This window comes from Entelurus aequoreus, linkage group LG20 (genome assembly GCF_033978785.1).
Source record: "Entelurus aequoreus isolate RoL-2023_Sb linkage group LG20, RoL_Eaeq_v1.1, whole genome shotgun sequence".
Taxonomy (NCBI): domain Eukaryota; kingdom Metazoa; phylum Chordata; class Actinopteri; order Syngnathiformes; family Syngnathidae; genus Entelurus; species Entelurus aequoreus.
The window spans coordinates 45,978,200-46,004,154 of NC_084750.1; the positions used below are offsets into that span (position 1 = coordinate 45,978,200).

At 37.9% G+C, this 25,955-nt stretch overlaps 1 long non-coding RNA gene across 1 annotated transcript in view; it reads left to right on the top strand.

Annotated features, from left to right (window-relative positions):
• Window positions 1–25,955, top strand: part of LOC133635707 (uncharacterized) — a 209,509-nt gene that overhangs the window by 172,311 nt on the left and 11,243 nt on the right. Inside the window, exon 2 of the long non-coding RNA XR_009822117.1 lies at window positions 362–562. This is a non-coding gene — a long non-coding RNA (uncharacterized LOC133635707). The remainder of the gene's footprint in view (window positions 1–361; window positions 563–25,955) is intronic.

A 25,955-nucleotide genomic window follows, 5' to 3' on the forward strand; every position in this document is an offset into this window, starting at 1 on the left:
AGTATAACATACAATGGAATTTGGGGAAAAAAAGTGTAAAAATAAGAATTAGCATGTCACTAAACATGAAGTACACATTTGTGTACTTATGGACTAAGTACATCATATCAAAAGACGATTCTTAATTTTTATTGTAATTAGGGTCCAATAAGACCAAATAGCAAAGAGAAATAAAAAAAGCATGTAAACAAACAGCTTGGGCCTTCAGAGGTTAAAGACTGTGGATTGATTGACATGTATTTTTTTCACGTTTTTTTGTTATGATTTGCAGGAGTGTCAACATGCTAATAACTTCTATTTGCTGGTTCTATGCTCCATGTCAGATGAATCCCAACAAGACAGCCCTTTTGTTTTCTTGCAGGCGCGGCGGCGAGGTGTCCCCATACTTTTGAGCGTGAACAAGAGCTGCACAGATGCCGGCCGCCCACACACGCAGCACAGAGGACGGTGGGTGGGGGTGGTGGTGCTGCTGCTCATCCATCTGGGCCGCAGACTGCCGGTGTCAGGAGGAATCACCAGAGGAGAGGCGGATCATCAGAAAAACAAAAAGAAAAGAACGCAGGTGAGTACGTGGATGTGTTGGATTGTTGGAAGGAGGCTTTGAGCTCCTCTTGGCAGGTGCAAAGTCTCATTTTCTTGTGTCAGTCCTACTCTGCTCTCGTCTGGGCTTTTTCCTCACACTAAGACACAACAAAGGCCTTTTTGCAGCTCTTTTCCATACCTTTTTGGTAGCTACCTACAGGCGTGTGAGGGTCTACACCTTCACTAGCTGCAGGCGTGTGAGGGTCTACACCTTCACTAGCTGCAGGCGTGTGAGGGTCTACACCTTCACTAGCTGCAGGCGTGTGAGGGTCTACACCTTCACTAGCTGCAGGCGTGTGAGGGTCTACACCTTCACTAGCTGCAGGCGTGTGAGGGTCTACACCTTCACTAGCTGCAGGCGTGTGAGGGTCTACACCTTCACTAGCTGCAGGCGTGTGAGGGTCTACACCTTCACTAGCTGCAGGCGTGTGAGGGTCTACACCTTCACTACCTGCAGGCGTGTGAGGGTCTACACCTTCACTAGCTGCAGGCGTGTGAGGGTCTACACCTTCACTAGCTGCAGGCGTGTGAGGGTCTACACCTTCACTAGCTGCAGGCGTGTGAGGGTCTACACCTTCACTAGCTGCAGGCGTGTGAGGGTCTACACCTTCACTAGCTGCAGGCGTGTGAGGGTCTACACCTTCACTAGCTGCAGGCATGTGAGGGTCTACACCTTCACTAGCTGCAGGCATGTGAGGGTCTACACCTTCACTAGCTGCATGCATGTGAGGGTCTACACCTTCACTAGCTGCAGGCGTGTGAGGGTCTACACCTTCACTAGCTGCAGGCGTGTGAGGGTCTACACCTTCACTAGCTGCAGGCGTGTGAGGGTCTACACCTTCACTAGCTGCAGGCGTGTGAGGGTCTACACCTTCACTAGCTGCAGGCGTGTGAGGGTCTACACCTTCACTAGCTGCAGGCGTGTGAGGGTCTACACCTTCACTAGCTGCAGGCGTGTGAGGGTCTACACCTTCACTAGCTGCAGGCGTGTGAGGGTCTACACCAGGGGTCACCAACACCAGGTCGCCCGTAAGGACCAGATGAGTCGCCCGCGGGCCTGTTCTAAAAAAAAAAAAAAAAAAAAAAATTTTAAATTTTTTAAAAAAATTAAATCTACATAGAAAAAACACAAGATACACTTTCAGTCAGTGCATCAACCCAAACAACCTCCCCCATGCACACTCATCCACACCCACTCACACAAAAGGGGTTATTTCTTTCTGCTACCAATATTCTGGTTCCCACAACATAGACAACACATCTGCAAGGGCCACAGTCCCTGAACACAACATAGACAACACATCTGCAAGGGCCACAGTCCCTGAACACAACATAGACAACACATCTGCAAGGGCCACAGTCCCTGAACACAACATAGACAACACATCTGCAAGGGCCACAGTCCCTGAACACAACATAGACAACACATCTGCAAGGGACACAGTCCCTGAACACAACATAGACAACACATCTGCAAGGGACACAGTCCCTGAAGCACACATGATTGTATAGGCTGCTGGTCCACTAACATTTTCATTGATTACTATTTTTCATGTAATTATTTTTATATTGTTTTATTTTCTTTTTTATCCAAGAAAATGTTTTTTATTTATTTATCTTATTTTATTTTATTTTATTTTTAAAAAAAAGGGCCTTATCTTCAACAGACCAGGTTGTCAATGAAATTAGATTTGTTTAAAGGGTTTTTTAAACCAGGCCCAGTCCAGATAATGTCCAAGTCGGACTCAGCAACACACACCTTCATTCATGTACACGGGAAAAAATTAGGGAACAAACAGATTGCATATAATTTATAAACAAAATTACATTTTCAAAATAAGCATTTATGTACAGTCCAGATTATGTCCAGGTCACTCAAATTAGGGAACACAACAACAGATATCATATAATCTATAAACATAATTATACTTTCAAAATAAGCCTTTGAGGACTTCTCATCTTTTTTTTAATGTTTTTTGGCATCATTATCGTTTTCAACCATGTAACTTTCTAAAGTTAGAAAATACTGAATAAATGGTTTAAAGAAAGTAATACTAAGTAAATATCTGTTTTTGGCCTTAAAAATAAACATTTTACCGAGTACTATAATTAAATTGACTAAATCATGATTGTCAATGAACTCTCCTAAAATAACAGAAACCACATTAAGCTTCATAAACAAACCAATCCTTAAACACATTTTTTCAACTTCCACCCAAAACAAAGACACAATATGACAATACCAAAACAAATGCAGGGTGGATTCAGGCTCCTGACAACAAAATCGGCAATCATCTGACTCTGTCATATTCCATCATTTTAACATTTTCCCTGTGGGTAAGAAGTTATAAATAATTTTAATTTGAAAATAACGATTTTGCACATCGATAGTGGTTTTATAGATTAGTTTGAATATGGCATCCCATGGCAACGGGCAGTCAAAAAAGTCCTCCCATTTTCCATTTGTGTTGTATGGGGCAGCCTTCAAATATTTCTTTATTAAATAAAAATTATATATTTTTCTATTTTTTTTAGTTCCTTTTTGCCAACTAGAATTTCTTATTAGAGGTTTACAAACTAATAATTTAGTAGTTCCATAATTAATTATTTGTTTCCATCTTTTCCCAATTACTCCAGTTAGTTGATAAAATGAAAAGCTTGAGCAAGCATCACCATACATAGCTCTAAATTCATCATACTTCATCATTTTACCATTCTCATTGATAATATCATTGACAAAAATGATTCCTCTTTCAAACATATTTTTCCAAAAGAAAGGCTTTCCATCTATTACAATATTAGAGTTCATCCATATTAACTGCTGCAAAATATCGTCTCTTTTTTCTGGCACATCAAATTGAAAACACCACTATGAGTGGATTGTTTCCTTTATGAACCCCGCCATGTTTCCCAGCAGACTCTCTGGGAGGGGATCACTTGTAAAAAAGGATACAATTTATTTTGATACAGTACATGTTTTTTGTCCAACAGGACATTTGTGTACCACTCAATGTTTAAATACATCTTTGGAACAATTGATGCTTTTAAAGACAGACACATAGCTTCAAGGTTGAGAAGTTTCAGGCCCCCATATTCATACTCTTTGTACAAAACCTTTCTTTTAATCTTTTCTGGTTTGCCGTTCCAGACAAAATCGAAGACCCTCCGCTCATAAATCTTAAAAAAGTTTTGTGATGGAGCTGGTAATGACAAAAACTAATAAATAAATTGAGGAATAATTAACGGGTTGGCAATAGACATTTTACCATACAAGGTTAGGGATTTCCCTTTCCATAATTGCATAATTTTGTCCAGCTTTCTTAGTCGATTATCATAATTTACTGAGCCTATATAAATAAACATTGATTGATTGATAGATCTTCCAGATTTTCTGGGACAACAACACCAAGTATGTTAACTGGTCCATCTGTCCACAAAACAGGCACTTTGCATTCCATTCGAAAGGACGTTCCCTTTAGATTTCCGATCCTTAACATTTTACATTTATCATAATTAAGCTTAAGGCCAGATTGCTGTGATAATATGTCCAAAAGATTAAGAAGGTTCCGCAAACAATGAGGAAAAATCTTATCTTTGTGAATCAGCCTTTTCTGACATGAACTTCATCAAGAACAAACACAGAACACCCCTCACTGATGCACATCTGCAAGACTCACTCAGAGTTGCAGTGTCAAGTTACACACCAGAGTACAACACACTAGTTAACAGCATGCAATGCCAGGCTTCCCACTAACTGACAAAGAAACAGATAACAGATTTGGTGTCCAGTTCAAAGTGTGACATGATTTAAAAATTGGAGAGTTTACTTTTGTATTTTACATGAGTTATTATTTGTACAAACATGGTGCAAAGTAATTCATGATTTGTTAAAAAATGTTAGTGGCTAGCTAGTTAAAATGGGATATTGTGATTTCACAAGACTGTCTTAGAAGTGATCATTTGAAAATGTTCAATTTGAAAAATGTGCACTTAGAGAAAATATAAAAATAAAGTGTTGCATATTGATATTTATCTGTTTCTATATATATTTATTGTGAGAAATCATTAAGATGATCAGTGTTTCCACAAAGATAAATATCATTAATTATTAATAATAACAGAGTTAAAGGTAAATTGAGCAAATTGGCTACTTCTGGCAATTTATTTAAGTGTGTATCAAACTGGTAGCCCTTTGCATTAATCAGTACCCAAGAAGTAGCCCTTGGTTTCAAAAAGGTTGGTGACCCCTGGTCTACACCTTCACTAGCTGCAGGCGTGTGAGGGTCTACACCTTCACTAGCTGCAGGCGTGTGAGGGTCTACACCTGACCTGTATGTGCCCCCAGTTCAGTGCAGACGGGGGTCTTCATCACGGTGCATGAACACACCTTCGTATGGGAAACACCATATGTCAGCTACACATTCATTTTGGACTTGTGTGTGTGTGTGTGTGTGTGTGTGTGTGTGTGTGTGTGTGTGTGTGTGTGTGTGTGTGTGTGTGTGTGTGTGTGTGTGTGTGTGTGTGTGTGTGTGTGTGTGTGTGTGTGTGTGTGTGTGTGTGTGTGTGTGTGTGTGTGTGTGTGTGTGTGTGTGTGTGTAGGGAAATTACTGCCAAAACTCCAAAATGTGTTTCACAAACTCAAAAATGTTTCATAAACTCAAACATTTTTTTGACGAACTCCAAAAAAAAGTGTCACAAACTCAAAACAAATGTTTGAAAAACAATTTTTTATTTTTGACAAACTCAAAAAAAAAAGTTTGACAAACTCAAAAATGTTTCATAAACTGAAAAATGTTTGACAAACTAAAAAAATCAAAATTTTTTACAAACTCAAACATTTTTTTGACAAACTCAAAAAAACAATGTTTGAAAAACTAAAAAATGTTTTGCACTAACAAAAAAAATGTTTGACAAACTCTGTTTCATAAACTCAAAATGTTTCACAAACTCAAAAAAAAAGTTTTCACAAACTCAAAAATGTTTTATAAACTCAAAAATGTTTGACAAAAAAAAAAATCCAAATGTTTCACAAACTCAAAACAAATGTTTGAAAAACAAATTTTTATTTTTGACAAACTCAAAAAAAATGTTTGACAAACTCAAAAATGTTTCATAAACTGAAAAATGTTTGACAAACTAAAAAAATCAAAATTTTTTACAAACTCAAACATTTTTTTGACAAACTCAAAAAAAAAATGTTTGAAAAACTAAAAAATGTTTTGGACTAACAAAAAAAATGTTTGACAAACTCTGTTTCATAAACTCAAAATGTTTCACAAACTCAAAAAAAATAGTTTTTCACAAACTCAAAAATGTTTCATAAACTCAAAAATGTTTGACAGAGTAAAAAAAAATCCAAATGTTTCACACACTCAAAAAAATGTTTCAAAAACTTTTTTTTTTGACAAACTCAAAAAAAATGTTTGACAAACTCAAAAAAGTGCATTTGATTCTATAAAATGTGTAGAATGAATATATATACGATAGGTAGCAATTCATCCATGGTGCAAATAATTCCAAACCAACACAAAAAGTTCATACTTCAATCAATCAATCAATCAATGTTTATTTATATAGCCCTAAATCACAAGTGTCTCAAAGGGCTGCACAAGCCACAACGACATCCTCGGTACAGACAAGGAAAAACTCACAACCCCAGTGGGACGTCGATGTGAATGACTATGAGAAACCTTGGAGAGGACCACATATGTGGGTGACACATTAATACTTCATGTTATCTCAGTCAATATGTTGTTGTTCAGTCTTGTTTTAATTCAAGCTTTAAGAAACCAAAATGTCTCTGCTAATATTGTAAATCCTCCATCTTTTATTATGAAACACATTGATTGTTGCTATTATTACAATTCATAGCTCAGTGTGGTCAAAAATGAGGAGGGAAAAACAATTCTAAAATCACTTCTGTGTCCAATTGTGGAGGATTTTTTTACTTCAAGAATGATGTAATACAGTAAGTGCCAATGTTGTCATCGATAATGCAATCATCTACACCATACTGTACTCAGCAGGCACAAGAGTGATGGTATGATGTCAGCCTCATACATGTGGTGACATCATACATGTGGTGACATCATCTCCTCCCTGCAACCTGACACACACACACACACACTTCATTAGTGACCTAATTGCCTTGCTGCCTGTCTGCAGACCTGACACACACACACACACACACACACACACACACACACACACACACACACACACACACACACACACACACACACACACACACACACACACACACACACACACACACACACAGAAAACAAACAATTAAAAGAGTCATGATGCTGTGACTCAGCGTCATGTTGAGTCATGCTTGGACTTTAGCGAGGTGAAAACAATGTGTTGTGTGACTCATGCTGTTAAAATACAACATGCTGTTAAAATACAACATGGTGTTAAAATACAACATGGTGTTAAAATACAACATGCTGTTAAAATACAACATGCTGTTAAAATACAACATGCTGTTAAAATACAACATGGTGTTAAAATACAACATGCTGTTAAAATACAACATGCTGTTAAAATACAACATGCTGTTAAATTACAACATGCTGTTAAAATACAACATGGTGTTAAAATACAACATGCTGTTAAAATACAACATGGTGTTAAAATACAACATGCTGTTAAAATACAACATGCTGTTAAAATACAACATGCTGTTAAAATACAACATGCTGTTAAAATACAACATGCTGTTAAAATACAACATGCTGTTAAAATACAACATGCTGTTAAATTACAACATGCTGTTAAAATACAACATGCTGTTAAAATACAACATGCTGTTAAAATACAACATGGTGTTAAAATACAACATGCTGTTAAAATACAACATGCTGTTAAAATACAACATGCTGTTAAAATACAACATGCTGTTAAAATACAACATGCTGTTAAAATACAACATGCTGTTAAAATTCAACATGCTGTTAAAATACAACATGCTGTTAAAATACAACATGCTGTTAAAATACAACATGCTGTTAAAATACAACATGCTGTTAAAATACAACATGCTGTTAAAATACAACATGCTGTTAAATTACAACATGCTGTTAAAATACAACATGGTGTTAAAATACAACATGCTGTTAAAATACAACATGGTGTTAAAATACAACATGCTGTTAAAATACAACATGCTGTTAAAATACAACATGCTGTTAAAATACAACATGGTGTTAAAATACAACATGGTGTTAAAATACAACATGCTGTTAAAATACAACATGCTGTTAAAATTCAACATGCTGTTAAAATACAACATGGTGTTAAAATACAACATGCTGTTAAAATACAACATGCTGTTAAAATACAACATGCTGTTAAAATACAACATGCTGTCAAAATATAACATGCTGTTAAAATACAACATGCTGTTAAAATACAACATGCTGTTAAAATACAACATGCTGTTAAAATACAACATGCTGTTAAAATACAACATGCTGTTAAAATACAACATGCTGTTAAAATACAACATGTTGTTAAAATACAACATGCTGTTAAAATACAACATGCTGTCAAAATATAACATGCTGTTAAAATACAACATGCTGTTAAAATACAACATGCTGTTGAAATACAACATGCTGTTAAAATACAACATGCTGTTAAAATACAACATGCTGTTAAAATACAACATGCTGTTAAAATACAACATGCTGTTAAAATACAACATGCTGTTGAAATACAACATGCTGTTAAAATACAACATGCTGTTAAAATACAACATGCTGTTAAAATACAACATGCTGTTAAAATACAACATGCTGTTAAAATACAACATGCTGTTAAAATACAACATGCTGTTAAAATACAACATGCTGTTAAAATACAACATGCTGTTAAAATACAACATGCTGTTAAAATACAACATGCTGTTAAAATACAACATGCTGTTAAAATACAACATGCTGTTAAAATACAACATGCTGTTAAAATACAACATGGTGTTAAAATACAACATGCTGTTAAAATACAACATGCTGTTAAAATACAACATGGTGTTAAAATACAACATGCTGTTAAAATACAACATGCTGTTAAAATACAACATGCTGTTAAAATACAACATATGACAGTCAAATCTCAGAACATTCAATGAATCGTAACTGGAGTGTTTGGACTGTAGGCTTCATCAGTTCATGCTCACACTTACAAACTCTACAAAAGTCATAAGCCATCAACTGGGCGTTGCATTACCGATCATACCCACAAGACACCATTCCTGGTAATTATGGCTTTCCAAAAATACACAAAGATTGTGCTCCCCTCAGACCCTTTGTCAGCTGCATTGACTCTGGGACAGACAATGTTGCTAAGTATGTGGCTAACATCTCAGCACCTCTGGTTGGCTAAGCTCCACATCCTGTCCAAAACTCCATGGACTTTGGAGCAAAGATCAGAGATCTAAAACTGGACACCTGTATTCCAACCCAGGATGCAGTGGAGACAGTGAGGCAATGTCTACTAGGTGATCACACCTTACAGTCTAAGACTAGATGTGACCAATCTCAGTCTAAGACTAGATGTGACCAATCTCAGTCTAAGACTAGATGTGACCAATCGCAGTCTAAGACTAGATGTGACCAATCTCAGTCTAAGACTAGATGTGACCAATCTCAGTCTAAGACTAGATGTGACCAATCTCAGTCTACGACTACATGTGACCAATCTCAGTCCAAGACTAGATGTGACCAATCTATGTCTAAGATTTGATGTGACCAATCTAAGTCTAAGACTAGATGTGACCAATCTCAGTCTAAGACTAGATGTGACCAATCTCAGTCCAAGACTAGATGTGACCAATCTCAGTACAAGACTAGATGTGACCAATCTCAGTCCAAGACTAGATGTGACCAATCTATGTCTAAGATTAGATGTGACCAATCTAAGACTAGATGTGACCAATCTAAGTCCAAGACTAGATGGGACCAGTCAAAAACTAGATGTGACCAGTCTAAGACTGGATGTGACCAGTCTAAGACTAGATGTGACCAGTCTAAGTCTAAGACTAGATGAGACCAATCTCAGTCTAAGACTAGATGAGACCAATCTCAGTCTAAGACTAGATGTGACCAATCTAAGTCTAAGACTAGATGTGACCAATCTAAGTCTAAGACTACATGTGACCAGTCCAAGACATATAAACATATATAAAACCAATATAAAAAACAATATAAAATAAATATGATTAAAAACGGGTAAAACCAATTAAAACAATAAATAGAAATCAAAATTTTAAAAACACAGAGGACAACAGAGGACCACACAACTCACGTAGTGTTAAAAGTTAAAAGTCTAAGACTAGATGTGACCAATCTCAGTCTAAGACTAGATGTGACAAATCTAAGACTAGATGTGACCAGTCTAAGACTAGATGTGACCAGTCTAAGTCTAAGACTAGATGTGACCAGTCTAAGCCCAAGACTAGATGTGACCAGTCTAAGTCTAGATGTGACCAATCTAAGTCCAAGACTAGATGTGACGAAGTCTACTCAGAAGAGAGACCAAACATCTTCCAAGACAAACCAAACAGTCCAGTTGTGATGATTGACTGCCCTGAGATGACAAAGACCTGAGATGACAAAGACCTGAGATGACAAAGACCTGAGACGACAAAGACCTGAGACGACAAAGACCTGAGACGACAAAGACCTGAGACGACAAAGACCTGAGACGACAAAGACCTGAGACGACAAAGACCTGAGACGACAAAGACCTGATGACAGAGAACATCCATAGACATGACAGTAAAATGTGTCTTCTACTACATAAATAAACTATCAGGTGTATCTGTGGAGTACATCATTTATTCATAGAATTGGTTTTAATCAACATTTTCATTAACAATATTATTATGTTCATTTTTCTCCACAATACTAAAACTTGCAGCATCAGCAGTCTATTAGTGGTAAGGTGTTTATTAGTAGAAATGCAGCTTAATCGTACTATTCACTGTTTTATCATTGGTTTTCCAAAAATAGAATACTAATATATATAATTAAACTACAATATGTTCTAGTAAAATGTGTGTTCTAGTACAGGGGTCCCCAACCTTTTTCCCACCAGGGACCAGTTTAATGTATGCATTACTTTCTTGGACCGGCTTTCCGTGTGTGGCAGATAAAAACAGCAAAAAAATTAGCCTTTGGATACAATCTGAAGGTTAAGTCTGGGAAAATGTGGTAGTTTAAAAATAAACCAGATGAGGCAATTCCTGAAGGAATTGCATGTGGATGCTCCAATGCTGACAGAATGAAGTATGAATGTAAGAATAGTTTGAATGTTTGAATGTTGAAGCATTTGAATTTCCAGGAAAACCGGAACTTGGTTTGGAACTCGGGAAAGACTTAGTTTGAATATCCAGGATAAGTGGAATATGTTGAAGGTGGAATGGTTTGAATAGGTTGAAAAATGTTGGAATTGTGGAAGTGTGAAAAATGGATAATTCCTTTGGAACGGGGAAAATGTCCTTAAAAACTGGGTTGTTTTTTTTACAGTTTTTGAAAGGGAGCACACAATTCTTGAACAGGCTGAATATTTTGACGTTGGAACAGTTTGAGTGGGAGTTGTGGAACTTTGAAAAATGTCCCATTCTTTTTAATGGGAAATTCATGGAAATTTGGGGGGATTTCGGGAAAAGAGGGAATTTTTTGGAAAATGCAAAAACAATTTGAATGTTCTGAAAGAGTTAAAATGGTTGTCGTTGGAATTGTTCAAATCGGTCGAGAAATGTTGAAGTAGTAACATTTTTAATTGAGAAATGGTATTAAGGAATTTCGGGAAAACCGGAAAAATTTTCCAGTTCGAAAAACAACTTTGTTTTTTTGTCCTGATTAAGAGGAATGTTTTGACGGTGGAATGCTTGAAATGGATGGAAAAATGTGGAAGGAGTAGTCGCCAGAAAAAAGGGTCCAAAAAAAATTCTGGGAATTCCTGGAATTTTTTTTAAACTAATGTCCAGGATGAGTGAAATATGTTGAAGGTGGAATGGTTTGAATAGGTTGAAAAATGTTGGAATTGTGGAAGTGTGAAAAATGGATAATTCCTTTGGAACGGGGAAAATGTCCCTTAAAACTGGGATTTTTTTTTTACAGTTTTTGAAAGGGAGCACACAATTCTTGAACAGGCTGAATATTTTGACGTTGGAACAGTTTGAGTGGGAGTTGTGGAACTTTGAAAAATGTCCCATTCTTTTTAATGGGAAATTCATGGAAATTTGGGGGGATTTCGGGAAAAGAGGGAATTTTTTGGAAAATGCAAAAACAATTTGAATGTTCTGAAAGAGTTAAAATGGTTGGTGTTGGAATTTTTTAAATCGGTCGAGAAATGTTGAAGTAGTAACATTTTTAATTGAGAAATGGTATTAAGGAATTTCGGGAAAACTGGAAAAATGTTCCAGTTCGAAAAACAACTTTGTTTTTTTGTCCTGATTAAGAGGAATGTTTTGACGGTGGAATGCTTGAAATGAGTTGAAAAATGTGGAAGGAGTAGTCGCCAGAAGAAAGGGTCCAAAAAAAATTCTGGGAATTCCTGGAAATTTTTTTTAACTAATGTCCAGGATGAGTGAAATATGTTGACGGTGGGATGGTTTTAATACGGTTGAAACATGTGGAAATGGTGGCAGTTTGAAAAATGGATAATTCATTTGCAATGGAGAAAATGTCCCTAAAAACTGAGAATTCTTGGAAATCCGGGAATTTTTTTTACAGTTTTTGAAAGGGAGCACACAATTCTTGAACAGGCTGAATATTTTGACGTTGGAACAGTTTGAGTGGGAGTTGTGGAACTTTGAAAAATGTCCCATTCTTTTTAATGGGAAATTCATGGAAATTTGGGGGGATTTCGGGAAAAGAGGGAATTGTTTGGAAAATGCAAAAACAATTTGAATGTTCTGAAAGAGTTAAAATGGTTGGTGTTGGAATTTTTCAAATCGGTCGAAAAATGTTGAAGTAGTAACATTGTTAATTGAGAAATGGTATTAAGGAATTTCGGGAAAACCGGAAAAATTTTCCAGTTCGAAAAACAACTTTGTTTTTTTGTCATGATTACGAGGAATGTTTTGACGGTGGAATGCTTGAAATGGGTTGAAAAATGTGGAAGGAGTAGTCGCCAGAAAAAAGGGTCCAAAAAAAATTCTGGGAATTCCTGGAATATTTTTTTAACTTGGAAAAATAATGGTTTGAATGTCCAGGATGAGTGAAATGTGTTGACGGTGGAATGGTTTTAATACGGTTGAAACATGTGGAAATGGTGGCAGTTTGAAAAATGGCCAATTCATTTTGAATGGGAAAAATGTCCCGGAAAACCTGGAATTCTGGGAAATCTGGGAATTTTGGGAATTTGTCCAAGGAAAGCCCGCGATTGGAATGGTTTTAATTGGATGGAAAAAGTGGAAGGTAGAGCGTGCCAAAATCTGGAGAAGAAAAAGAAGAAGTTGAATACAAATGAGATGAATTTTGGTGTAGAAAAGCACATGAATGTGTGAATGCTTTGGAGCATTCACACATTCATGCTGCTAGTAGATGCGTCACGGACCGGTGGTTGGGGACCACTGTTCTAGTACACGTATCATCATTTTCAATAACATTATGTTGATTTTCATTACTGACACTAAAACATATTTGGGTAAGGTGTTTATTATATTTAGCACAGGTGTAACGTCTGGAGTCCGTGATGTGAGGGAGACATTCTGTCATGATCCCACCTGATAGTTTCTCTATTATCCTCTTTGCTATTATTTCCTGTCGTATTGCTCTTGTTTTGGTAGTACTTCCTGTTTGGTCTCTGTGTTCTGCGGCACCTTTACCTCGTGTTCCTTGTCCTGGCAGCACACCTGGTCCTCATTGTTGATTAGTTCTACTTAGTTCCACCTTGTTCCCTTCTTCAGGGCTGGTGCGTTATCTTCTGGATGCCCAAGTGTTCTGTTGACGTGGTGCTTTTTATTCTGCCTGCCACATAATTAAAACGACCTTCTGCCTGCACGCCGCTTGCCTTCTCTGCATCTTGGGATCAGGCCAACAGCTGCTATGCGCTATCTTCACACAGTAAGGACGTTATTTGCAGAAATGCATTTGGTCATATTTATTTTTTGATACCTTTCCCCACAAAATACAACTATTCTAGTCAATACATAGAAGGAACCAGGCGTGTATTCTTTATTTGTAGAAATAATCAAAGTTCAACAATGATTGGATCATTTTTTAAAGATTTTTTCCCCACAAATATAGACAAAGCTACTTAAGTAAAAACATGTATTACATAACCTGGGGCCGTACTTATCAAGCTTCTTAGAATGACTCCTAAGAAGTCTGCTAAGAGTTGACTTAAGAGTAAATAAATTCTTGGCTGAAAGCTGCACTTAAAAGTTAGTTATCAAGCGTCTTACTCACACTTTCAGCGAAGTGTAGGACTGAATCTTAAGTGTCACACTCAGAGCTGAATTACGACATTACTATGTGCCGTAAACGCAATTTTAGGTGACGTCATTTCTGTGTCCATAGAAATGACCAATCACGGAAGGGAATCCGTTGTCTAAGAATAAAGAAATATCTTGGAAATATTTAAGTGGACAATGGGAGTGTATATTTTGACAATAAACTACAAAATAATACAAAACAAACTAGTCCCCGCCGCTACCGCTCCCTCTCTTCTCTCGCCCACACACTCACTGACGTCACTCACCTCACGGCCACACACATACGCTACTGTCATAACATTTTCTTTCCAATTCATTAATTAGGCAACTAATTTGAAACTGGTGTGGGTGGCTCTATATATACTAGCCCACTGCAGACACATGCAGAAATCAACAAGGAATCAAAAAGTATTAAATCTGTGACAAAAATAATATCCGCTCTGTCTAAACGATACCGTTTGATCAGCTGCTCGTCATCAAAAAAACAAAAACATTGTTCCGTTCCCTGAACGTTGGCGCACGTCTCTCTCGCCTCAGTGCCATCCCCTGCTGGCAACTCCTAACCACTTAAGACACCTCTGAAGGTCTCTTAAATATCGTGGAGAGTAGGAGTGATTCTTAGACTTAAGAACGTTGATAAAAAGCTTTTATTCTTAAGTTTGAGAGTAGGACTACATTTCGCAAATTCTCAGGACTTAAGTGTAAAATGGCACTCTAAAAAGCTTGATAAGTACAGCCCCAGGTGTTTATTTGTGGTATGGTGTTTATTAAGAGAAGGTATGTATTTGCATGTATTTTTATATGGAAAGATATTTAAAAAATAATTTTCAATAATAATTTATATAAGTTTTATCATTCTTTACACAATAACGATTCATTAAAAAAATGCTAGGATATAATATAAATTAATATATAATTATAGTTATTTAAAAACATTTAATGTTTCATTGCTATGATTCTTTTTTCTCATTTTGTTTTTCTTTTTAATAATTATTTGTATTTGTATTTTTGCCTTCAAACTCCACTGTGAACCTCAAGTAGACACGCTAATCGCTGATTAATTGTGATGAGGTGTCAAATGGAGCAAAGGTTTCAGTTTGTATAAATACAGTAACTGTAAGCGCTAACAAAAACAACAAGAAAGTGTAAATGTTACTTTCCACAGAGAAAAGGACAACGCAGACCTACATTTGGCTTCAGGATTTGACTAACGAGAGTCCTTAATAAAAACACCACTCCACTAAACTGAGGCACGGAAACATGCAGAGCGTTAATAAATCTATCGCGCCGCATGTTTTACACAAAAACAATACAGTAAATGCACATGAGAGTTGATGAATAATCCACTTTTAATTATGTGGAGGCCATTTGTGCGAGAGAAGCCTCTTAATGGAACAGTTATTGCATGTTATTACAACAATGTTGCAGGATAATGAGAGCCTCGGGAGTTTGGAAGACGGGAGGAAATGGTATTAAAAAGAATGTTTGGCTTCATGTAAAAACATGCACACTGCAATTACTACAACACAACAAGCATGAAATGTGTGTAGTGCTGCAGTTACACACTCAAGGATGACAAGTAAAGTAGACGACGTCACGTGAACTCGCTTTCCACTCTAGTGAGAATTGGTCTTCATCAAAACATCTTTTAATCATCTTTTCCACATCAAATTAAAGCTCACGGCGTCGGCTTGAAATGGAGGACATATTTGGAAAGAAGGCAGGACTAAATGTGGAAGTTTGACTGCATTGGCAAGTTGACAAATACTCGAGTCGATACATCTTAGATCATACACGGCAATCTTACTGTATGCAGCAGTGATTTTCAACCACTGTGCCGCGGCACACTAGTGTGCCGTGAGATATTGTCTGGTGTGCGGTGGGAAATTATGCAACTTCAACTAATTGGTCCAAAAAATATTTTTTGCAAATCAACAATCATAATAATGTGCCGTAGTCTAGTTTCTGTGCTGTGTAGAGCTTGGCAGGGTAATCTTGTAATTCTCCATGTCAGTAGGTGGCAGCAGGTACTTCATTAATTTGTAGAAGTCGGAATGTGTCGAGTATAGTTTGTCGTGATCCCAATATGCAGAGCACAGCGGGAGGCAGCGTGCAGGTAAAAAGGTATGTAACGCTTAAACCAAAAATTAGGAAAAGGCACTGAAGCATAGGGACGGCTATGTAAAACAAAAGTCAAACTGAACTGGCTACAAAGTCAACAAAAACAGAATGCTGGACGACAGCAAAAACTTACAGCGTGTGGAGCAAAGATGGCGTCCACAAAGCACATCCGTACATGACAATCAACAATGTCCCCACAAAGAAGGATAGCGTACGCCATACTTGCCAACCTTGAGACCTCCAATATCGGGAGGTGGGGGGCTTGGTCGGGGATGGGGGGTGGTGGATGGGGGCGTGGTTGGGGGTGTGGTTATTTACAGCTAGAATTCACCAACTCATGTATTTCATATATATTTCATATATATATATATATATATATATATATATATATATATATATATATATATATATATATATATATATATATTTTATTTACATAGAAAAAAAAAAAATACTTGAATTTCAGTGTTCCGGTGGCTATCCATTAGATGGCAGTATTGTCCTGTTTAACTTCTCCGTTCATTGGGCAGGCACGCTGTTTATATTGTGGGAAAGCGAACGTGAGAACAGGCTGTCCCCACTCAGTCTCAGGTCCGCATTGAGCTGGAGGGGGCGTGGCCTCCAGCTCCGGCTGAATACCGGGAGTTTGTCGGGAGAAAATGTCTGCCGGGAGGTTGTCGGGAGAGGCGCTGAATACCGGGATTCTCCCGCTAAAAACGGGAGGGTTGGCAAGTATGGCGTACGCACAACTTCAATAGTCTTGATTGCCAAAACAAAGCAGGTGCGCGGAATAGCGCTCAAAGGAAGACATGAAGCTGCTACAGGAGAACACCAACAAAACAGGAAGGGTCACCAAAATAAGAGCGCAGGACAGGAACTAAAGCACTTCACACAGGAAACAACAACAAACTCAAAATAAGGCACGACAACCTGTTGGAGTTTCATTTTTTAACCATTTCTGCTGGTGGTGTGCCTACGTATTTTTTTTATGAAAAAAATGTGCTTTGGCTCAAAAAAGGTAGCAAAACACTGGTGTACAGTATGACTTTACAGTAAGACTTAGGAGCTAAACTGCTTCTAGAACAACGCCGGCTTATTTAAATGAAAGGCCTACTGAAAGCCACTACTAGCGACCATGCAGTCTGATAGTTTATATATCAATGATGAAATCTTAACATTGCAACACATGCCAATGCGGCCGGGTTAACTTATAAAGTGACATTTAAAACTTCCCGGGAAATATCCGGCTGAAACATCGCGGTATGATGACGTATGCGCGTGACGAAGTCCGAGTAACGGAAGTTATGGTACCCCATAGAATCCTATACAAAAAGCTCTGTTTTCATTTCATAATTCCACAGTATTCTGGACATCTTTTGCAATTTGTTTAATGAACAATGAAGGCTGCAAAGAAGACAGTTGTAGGTGGGATCAGTGTATTAGCAGCGGACTACAGCAACACAACCAGGAGGACTTTGTTGGAGCGCTAGCCGCGCTAGCCGCCGACCTCACCTTGACTTCCTACGTCTCCGGGCCGCCAAACGCATCGGGTGAAGTCCTTCGTCCTTCTGCCGATCGCTGGAACGCAGGTGAGCACGGGTGTTGATGAGCAGATGAGGGCTGGCTGGCGTAGGTGGAGAGCTAATGTTTTTAGCATAGCTCTGTGAGGTCCCGTTGCTAAGTTAGCTTCAATGGCGTCGTTAGCACAGCATTGTTAACCTTCGCCAGCCTGGAAAGCATTAACCGTGTATTTACATGTCCACGGTTTAATAGTATTGTTGATTTTCTATCTATACTTCCAGTCAGGGGTTTATTTTTTTGTTTCTATCTGCAGTTAAAGCAAGATGCTATCACGTTAGCTCGTAGCTAAAGCATTTCGCCGATGTATTGTCGTGGAGATAAAAGGCACTGAATGTCCATTTCGCATTCTCGACTCTCATTTTCAAGAGGATATAGTATCCCAGGTGGTTTAAAATACAAATCTGTGATCTACAATAGAAAAAGGAGAGAGTGGAATCCAATGAGCCAGCTTGTACCTAAGTTACGGTCAGAGCGAAAAAAGATACGTCCTGCACTGCACTCTCAAGTCGTTCACTGTAACGTTCCTCATCTACGAATCTTTCATCCTGGCTCAAATTAATGGGGTAATCATCACTTTCTCGCTCCGAATCTCTCTCGCTCCATTGTAAACAACGGGGAATTGTGAGGAATACTAGCTCCTGTGACGTCACGCTACTTCCGCTACAGGCAAGGCTTTTTTTTATCAGCGAGCAAAAGTTGCCAACTTTATCGTCGATTTTCTCTACTAAATCCTTTCAGCAAAAATATGGCAATATCGCGAAATGATCAAGTATGACACATAGAATGGATCTGCTATTCCCGTTTAAATTTTAAAAAATCATTTCAGTAGGCCTTGAAGTCAATTTAATCAGTGCTCGGCACCTCAAAAACATCACAGACTTGAAAAGAAAAACCAACCCTTGATCTCCAAATTAACACTGATTGGATCACAATTGAAATGTGGGTGGTTGATGAGCCTTGTTGTGCTTGTGTACATCTCTCTAAGGCCATTCAGGAATGCAGCTGTGGTTGAATCTGTCTGTGGTTTCTTACTCCATTTGTTATTATTATTTTGTGTTTGTTATTGTACTTGTTGCAGGCAAAACACAGCATGTGATGTTTGCTGGACAACTCATGTCTGACACATCAATAAACAGTGGGGGGGGGGGAGGTGCAGAAAATGAAAAATAACGCCTTCGGCTTTTGCCACGGATCCATATCAAAGTGTGTAAAAAATCAACAGTAAGTAATAAAGATTTATAAACGGTTTAAAAATGTTTTGTGTAAAAAAAAGAATACAATATTAAAGCGTTGAATAGGCAACTGGGGGTTCACACCAGCCCCCACCCACCGTTAAACATTCAGGACGATTGGACGTTGTGTCTGTTATCACTTTCCACTACCAGGCGGTGATACTGGTGTCGTTATCGATGTCCAGTCCAGATCAGACCTTAAAGCAGGGGTCACCAAGGCGGTGCCCGCGGGCACCAGGTCGCCCGTAAGGACCAGATGAGTAGCCCGCTGGCCTGTTCTAAAAATAGCTCAAATAGCAGCACTTACCAGTGAGCTGCCTCTATTTTTTTAATTGTATTTATTTACTAGCAAGCTGGTCTCGCTTTGCCCGACATTTTTAATTCTAAGAGAGACAAAACTCAAATAGAATTTGAAAATCCAAGAAAATATTTTAAAGACTTGGTCTTCACTTGTTTAAATAAATTCATTAATTGTTTTACTTTGCTTCTTATAACTTTCAGAAAGACAATTTTAGAGAAAAAAATACAACCTTAAAAATGATTTTAGGATTTTTAAACACATATACCTTTTTACCTTTTAAATTCCTTCCTCTTCTTTCCTGACAATTTAAATCAATGTTCTTTTTTTTTTATTATTATTGTAAAGAGTAATAAATACATTTTAATTTAATTCTTCATTTTAGCTTCTGTTTTTTTGACGAAGAATATTTGTGAAATATTTCTTCAAATTTTTTATGATTAAAATTCAAAAAAAATATTCTGGCAAATCTAGAAAGTCTGTAGAATCAAATTTAAATCTTATTTTCTAAAGTCTTTTGAATTTCTTTTAAAAATTTTGTTCTGGAAAATCTAGAAGAAATAATGATTTGTCTTTGTTAGAAATATAGCTTGGTCCAATTTGTTGTATATTCTAACAAAGTGTAGATTGGATTTTAACCTATTTAAAACATGTCATCAAAATTCTAAAATTAATCTTAATCAGGAAAAATTACTAATGATGTTCCATACATTATTTTTTAAATTTTTTCAAAAAGATTCGAATTAGCTAGTTTTTCTCCTCTTTTTTCGGTTGAATTTTGAATTTTAAAGAGTCGAAATTGAAGATAAACTATGTTTCAAAATTTAATTGTCATTTTTTTCGTGTTTTCTCCTCTTTTAAACCGTTCAATTAAGTGTAAATATCATTAATTATTAATAATAACATAGAGTTAAAGGTAAATTGAGCAAATTGGCTATTTCTGGCAATTTATTTAAGTGTGTATCAAACTGGTAGCCCTTCGCATTAATCACTACCCAAGAAGTAGCTCTTGCTTTCAAAAAGGTTGGTGACCCCTGCCTTAAAGCCTCATATCAGTCTGGAAGGAGATTTAAAGGCCTACTGAAAGCCACTACTAGCGACCACGCAGTCTGATAGTTTATATATCAATGATGACATCTTAACATTGCAACACATGCCAATACGGCCGGGTTAACTTATAAAGTGACATTTTAAATTTCCCGCCACACTTCCGCTTGAAAAGGTCTATGTATGATGACGTATGCGCGTGACGTCAATGGTTGAAACGGAAGTATTCGGACACATTGTATCACAATACAAACAGCTCTGTTTTCATGGCAAAATTCCACAGTATTCTGGACATCTGTGTTGGTGAATCTTTTGCAATTTGTTTAATGAACAATGAAGACTGCAAAGAAGAAAGCTGTAGGTGGGATCGGTGTATTAGCGGCTGGCTGCAGCAACACAACCAAGAGGACTTTGAGTTGGATAGCAGACGCGCTACCGTGAGTACGCAGCTTTCTTCCAAACATTTGATCGCTTACCCGTACGTGCGTGGCGCTATGTGCATGTCACGTACGTAACTTTGGGGAAATATATGTTTCATGCCGACTCTGATGGCGGTCGGGGTGTCGTCCAAAGCTACAACGCCCGCCGCCGCGCCGCTGTCCTCACCTTGACTTCCTCTGTCTCCGGGCCGCCGACCGCATCAATAATCGGGTGAAGTCCTTCGTCGTGCCGTCGATCGTTGGAACGCAGGTGAGCACGGGTGTTGATGAGCAGATGAGGGCTAATGTTTTTAGCATAGCTCTGTCGAGGTCCCGTTGCTAAGTTAGCTTCAATGGCGTCGTTAGCAACAGCATTGTTAAGCTTCGCCAGGCGGTACAGCATTAACCGTGTACTTACATGTCCATGGTTTAATAGTATTGTTGATCTTCTGTCTATCCTTCCAGTCAGGGGTTTATTTATTTTGTTTTTATCTGCATTTAAGCACGATGCTATCACGTTAGCTCCGTAGCTAAAGTGCTTCGCCGATGTATTGTCGTGGAGATAAAAGTCACTGTGAATGTCCATTTCGCGTTCTCGACTCTCATTTTCAAGAGGATATAGTATCCCAGGTGGTTTAAAATACAAATCCGTGATCCACAATAGAAAAAGGAGAGAGTGTGGAATCCAATGAGCCAGCTTGTACCTAAGTTACGGTCAGAGCGAAAAAAGATGCGTCGTGCACTGCACTCTAGTCCTTCACTCTCACGTTCCTCATCCACGAATCTTTCATCCTGGCTCAAATGAATGGGGTAATCGTCGCTTTCTCGGTCTGAATCGCTCTCGCTGCTGGTGTAAACAATGGGGAAATGTGAGGAGCCTTTCAACCTGTGACGTCACGCTACTTCCGGTACAGGCAAGGCTTATTTATCAGCGAGCAAAACTTTATCGTCGATGTTCTCTACTAAATCCTTTCAGGAAAAATATGGCAATATCGCGAAATGATCAAGTATGACACATAGAATGGATCTGCTATCCCCGTTTAAATAAGAACATTTAATTTCAGTAGGCCTTTAAAGTCAAGTAAGGACAGTTTGATGGCGAGGAGCAGTCCTTTCCCACCAGGCTCCGCCCACTACGAATAGGTACTGACCCATTTAGAACTTCAAGGAGCCTTCGTCAACATTTGAACTAATTACGATCGAGATCGGAATTTGTGGAGCCAAGTTACAAATGATGACGGTTTTGTGGCGAAACATCCGATCAAGGTTTGGCGTCAAATCTTATATCTGTTAGTTTTGAAATGTGGGTTGTTGAGATTTTGACTTGTCAGTATGGACGTCTCCAGCGATTGGTGGCAGGAGATAAATTATTTATTTTTTTACGCCAACTTGGGCTGTAACTCCAATTGTTGCTCGCTATTTAGAGCGTAACAATTAGCAACACTGCAGCTGTCAAAGTTAAGTAAGTTGGGGTTCCGCTGACTGACCGCCAACCCTAAAGACAAAACAAGGAGCAATCTTCACTGTCATTTCTTGCCAGCATCATTCAACTAGTTAACTAACCAATAACAACCTAAACCAGGAAGGTCGAACTCAGTGGAATTGAGGGCCACATGGCAGCTATGGCGGCCCTGAAAGTACATCAGAAATAAATATAAATGCACGTGGCTTTGCTTCATGATAATACACAATTGTGATTATTTTATTAAATTCATTTATTTTATTATTTATTATAATTTTTTTATGTACACTAAAAAAAATCCATAATTGTACCGTTAAAAAACAACAACTGGCAGATGAGTTGCTAGAATTTTACCGTACAATTTATGTTGTTTTTTAAAGGATAAAAACGGTCCGATACATTGTTTTTGATATCACTGCAAATGGAAAAAAGGTAGCGTTAAAATTCTGGCGACTGAGCTATTTTTATTTTTTTTACTGTAAAATCTATTGTCATTTTTACAGTTAACTTAATATAATACTTGTTGCATTATTAGATACAGTATAGAGATAGGGCTTTTGGCTCTCGTGGAGCCATTTCTTTAAAAGAGCCGTTTAAAAGACTGGCTCGTTTTTTTAAACCGTTGTTTTTATTTTTAGCAACAAGATAATCACTGTTAGCCGCTACAAGATAAGATGTGGATCCGAATAATTTCCATTGACACAAATATTACTGTATTGGTAAAAATAACGGACGTAAGAAGTGGCTGTGGAGAGGGAGGTCTGGGCTTCTCTGCTTAGGCTGCTGCCCCCGCCACCCACCCTGGGATAAGTGAAAGAAGATATTTCAGAATAAATCTAAAATATGGGCAATTATTGTATTTATTTTTTGTTTTTACTGTAAATGTCCTTTATGGTGGTCCCACTTGTTTAGCTTGTTGACAAAACAGATAAAATACACAAAACAAGTAAGAATAAAATGTATATATGACAAAAAAAAAGTGTAAACACAATTCGGATAAAAATTAGGGCTTATTAAAATGTCAAAGTGTAGTGTGTGTATGCATGACCTACATCAGAACAATGAACCATATAAGTAAATCCAAATAAAAAGCAAGTCAATAAAACAAAAAATAAATAAACCAATTAAAAATACAATCAATTTCAAAACGTTTATTTTTTATTAGTTAGCTGGTATAGGAGCGGTTGGTAGAGTGGCCGTGCCAGCAACTTGAGGGTTCCAGGTTCGATCCCCGCTTCCGCCATCCTATAGTCACTGCCGTTGTGTCCTTGGGCAAGACACTTTCCCCACCTGCTCCCAGTGCCACCCACACTTTCCCCACCTGCTCCCAGTGCCACCCACACTTCACCCACCTGCTCCCAGTGCCACCCACACTTCACCCACCTGCTCCCAGTGCCACCCACACTTCACCCACCTGCTCCCAGTGCCACCCACACTTCACCCACCTGCTCCCAGTGCCACCCACACTTCACCCACCTGCTCCCAGTGCCACCCACACTTCACCCACCTGCTCCCAGTGCCACCCACACTTCACCCACCTGCTCCCAGTGCCACCCACACTTTCCCCACCTGCTCCCAGTGCCACCCACACTTTCCCCACCTGCTCCCAGTGCCACCCACACTTTCCCCACCTGCTCCCAGTGCCACCCACACTGCTTTCAATGTCACTCAGATATTGGCTTTCACTATGTAAAAGTGCTTTGAGTCACTAGAGAAAAGCGCTATATAAATAACATTCAGTTGTCAGTTGGGTGACATTTTATCTGCATGCTCATAAAGACGTCTCTCAAACTAACCGGCTCTCTTAAAAGAACCGTTCAAAAGACCCGACTCTCTGGTGAACGTCAACATCTGGAACACAGTCCTTTAAAAAAGTAGGAAATTGCAGTTTCTTCTGTCAAAACCAAAATGATGAATACATTTAGTAAGAAAAGATCAAGTACTTTATTGACAAATAATATTTCCAGGCTTTCGCCGACCATATAAAGCAGGCCTGGGCAATTGTTTTACTTCGGGGGGCCAAATTTAGAGAAAAAAATGTGTCCGGGGGCCGGTATATCTATTTTTAGGAACACTAATACAGAACCTCACAATAATGTCTGAACGCTAAAAACATTATGACAGATCGCCTTAAAAAACGGAATGGATTTTACATTTTTTTACTGAATGAGACACCCAGAATGTACAGGAAAATAAAGAATGTGGGATTTACAATATTAACTATGAAGGATAAAACACTGAATATTGACAACATGTGAACGTCACACACCCTCTACATCCACATGTTTTACAATCAAGCCAAACACAACAAACAGCGAAATATGAACACAAAAAATAACAATACACTTACAATGTGATTTATGTCATATATCACTGGAAACACTCTGTGGAAACACTCCCCACCCACACTGCTTGGTACCTCGTCTGAGCTGCTGTGACTTACATTACCATAGTAACTAATTACATGACCATAGTAACTCATTACATGACCATAGTAACTCATTACATGACCATAGTAACTCATTACATGACCATAGTAACTAATTACATGACCATAGTAACTAATTACATGACCATAGTAACTCATTACATGACCATAGTAACTAATTACATGACCATAGTAACTAATTACATGACCATAGTAACTAATTACATGACCATAGTAACTCATTACATGACCATAGTAACTAATTACATGACCATAGTAACTAATTACATGACCATAGTAACTAATTACATGACCATAGTAACTCTTTATGTGACCATAGTAACTAATTACATGACCATAGTAACTAATTAGATGACCATAGTAACTAATTACATGACCATATTAACTCATTATGTGACCATAGTAACTAATTACCTGACCATAGTAACTAATTACATGACCATAGTAACTCTTTATGTGACCATAGTAACTAATTACATGACCATAGTAACTAATTAGATGACCATAGTAACTAATTACATGACCATATTAACTCATTACGTGACCATAGTAACTAATTACCTGACCATAGTAACTAATTACATGACCATAGTAACTAATTACCTGACCATAGTAACTCATTAGATGACCATAGTAACTAATTACATGACCATAGTAACTAATTACATGACCATAGTAACTCATTACATGACCATAGTAACTAATTACATGACCATAGTAACTAGATGACCATAGTAACTAATTACATGACCATAGTAACTAGATGACCATAGTAACTAATTACATGACCATAGTAACTCATTACATGACCATAGTAACTAATTACATGACCATAGTAACTAATTACATGACCATAGTAACTAATTACATGACCATAGTAACTAGTATTTCATGCAAATACTTAGTATAGTTGAAGACTTACGGTTATTTACGGCCTTCATTTGCCCAGGTGTGATATAAAGGGACGTACTTTTATCTTCTCAGATGTTTTGTTATAAGTGTAAGAAATCCAAGACCACAAATACTGAGGAGCTGAATATTTACAATTTGACCTTGAGAAAAGACACGCACCCTGTCCTACTCTAGAGAAGACTACGTAGGTGAGCCCTGATTGTAATTCTGTGAATTTCCACAGCACAATTTGCGAGAGAGCGCTCTCTAGTGGCGAGACAGCTGATGATGGCAAAGGTTGAGGTAATTGGGCGGAGAAGTGAGGAGCATTTCGGAGAAGTGAAGTGCCTTCATCGCAGGCGTCCCTCTTCTGCCTCGTTTATGAGCCCTAATAGATGTCTTAGCATCGCTATGGCAACA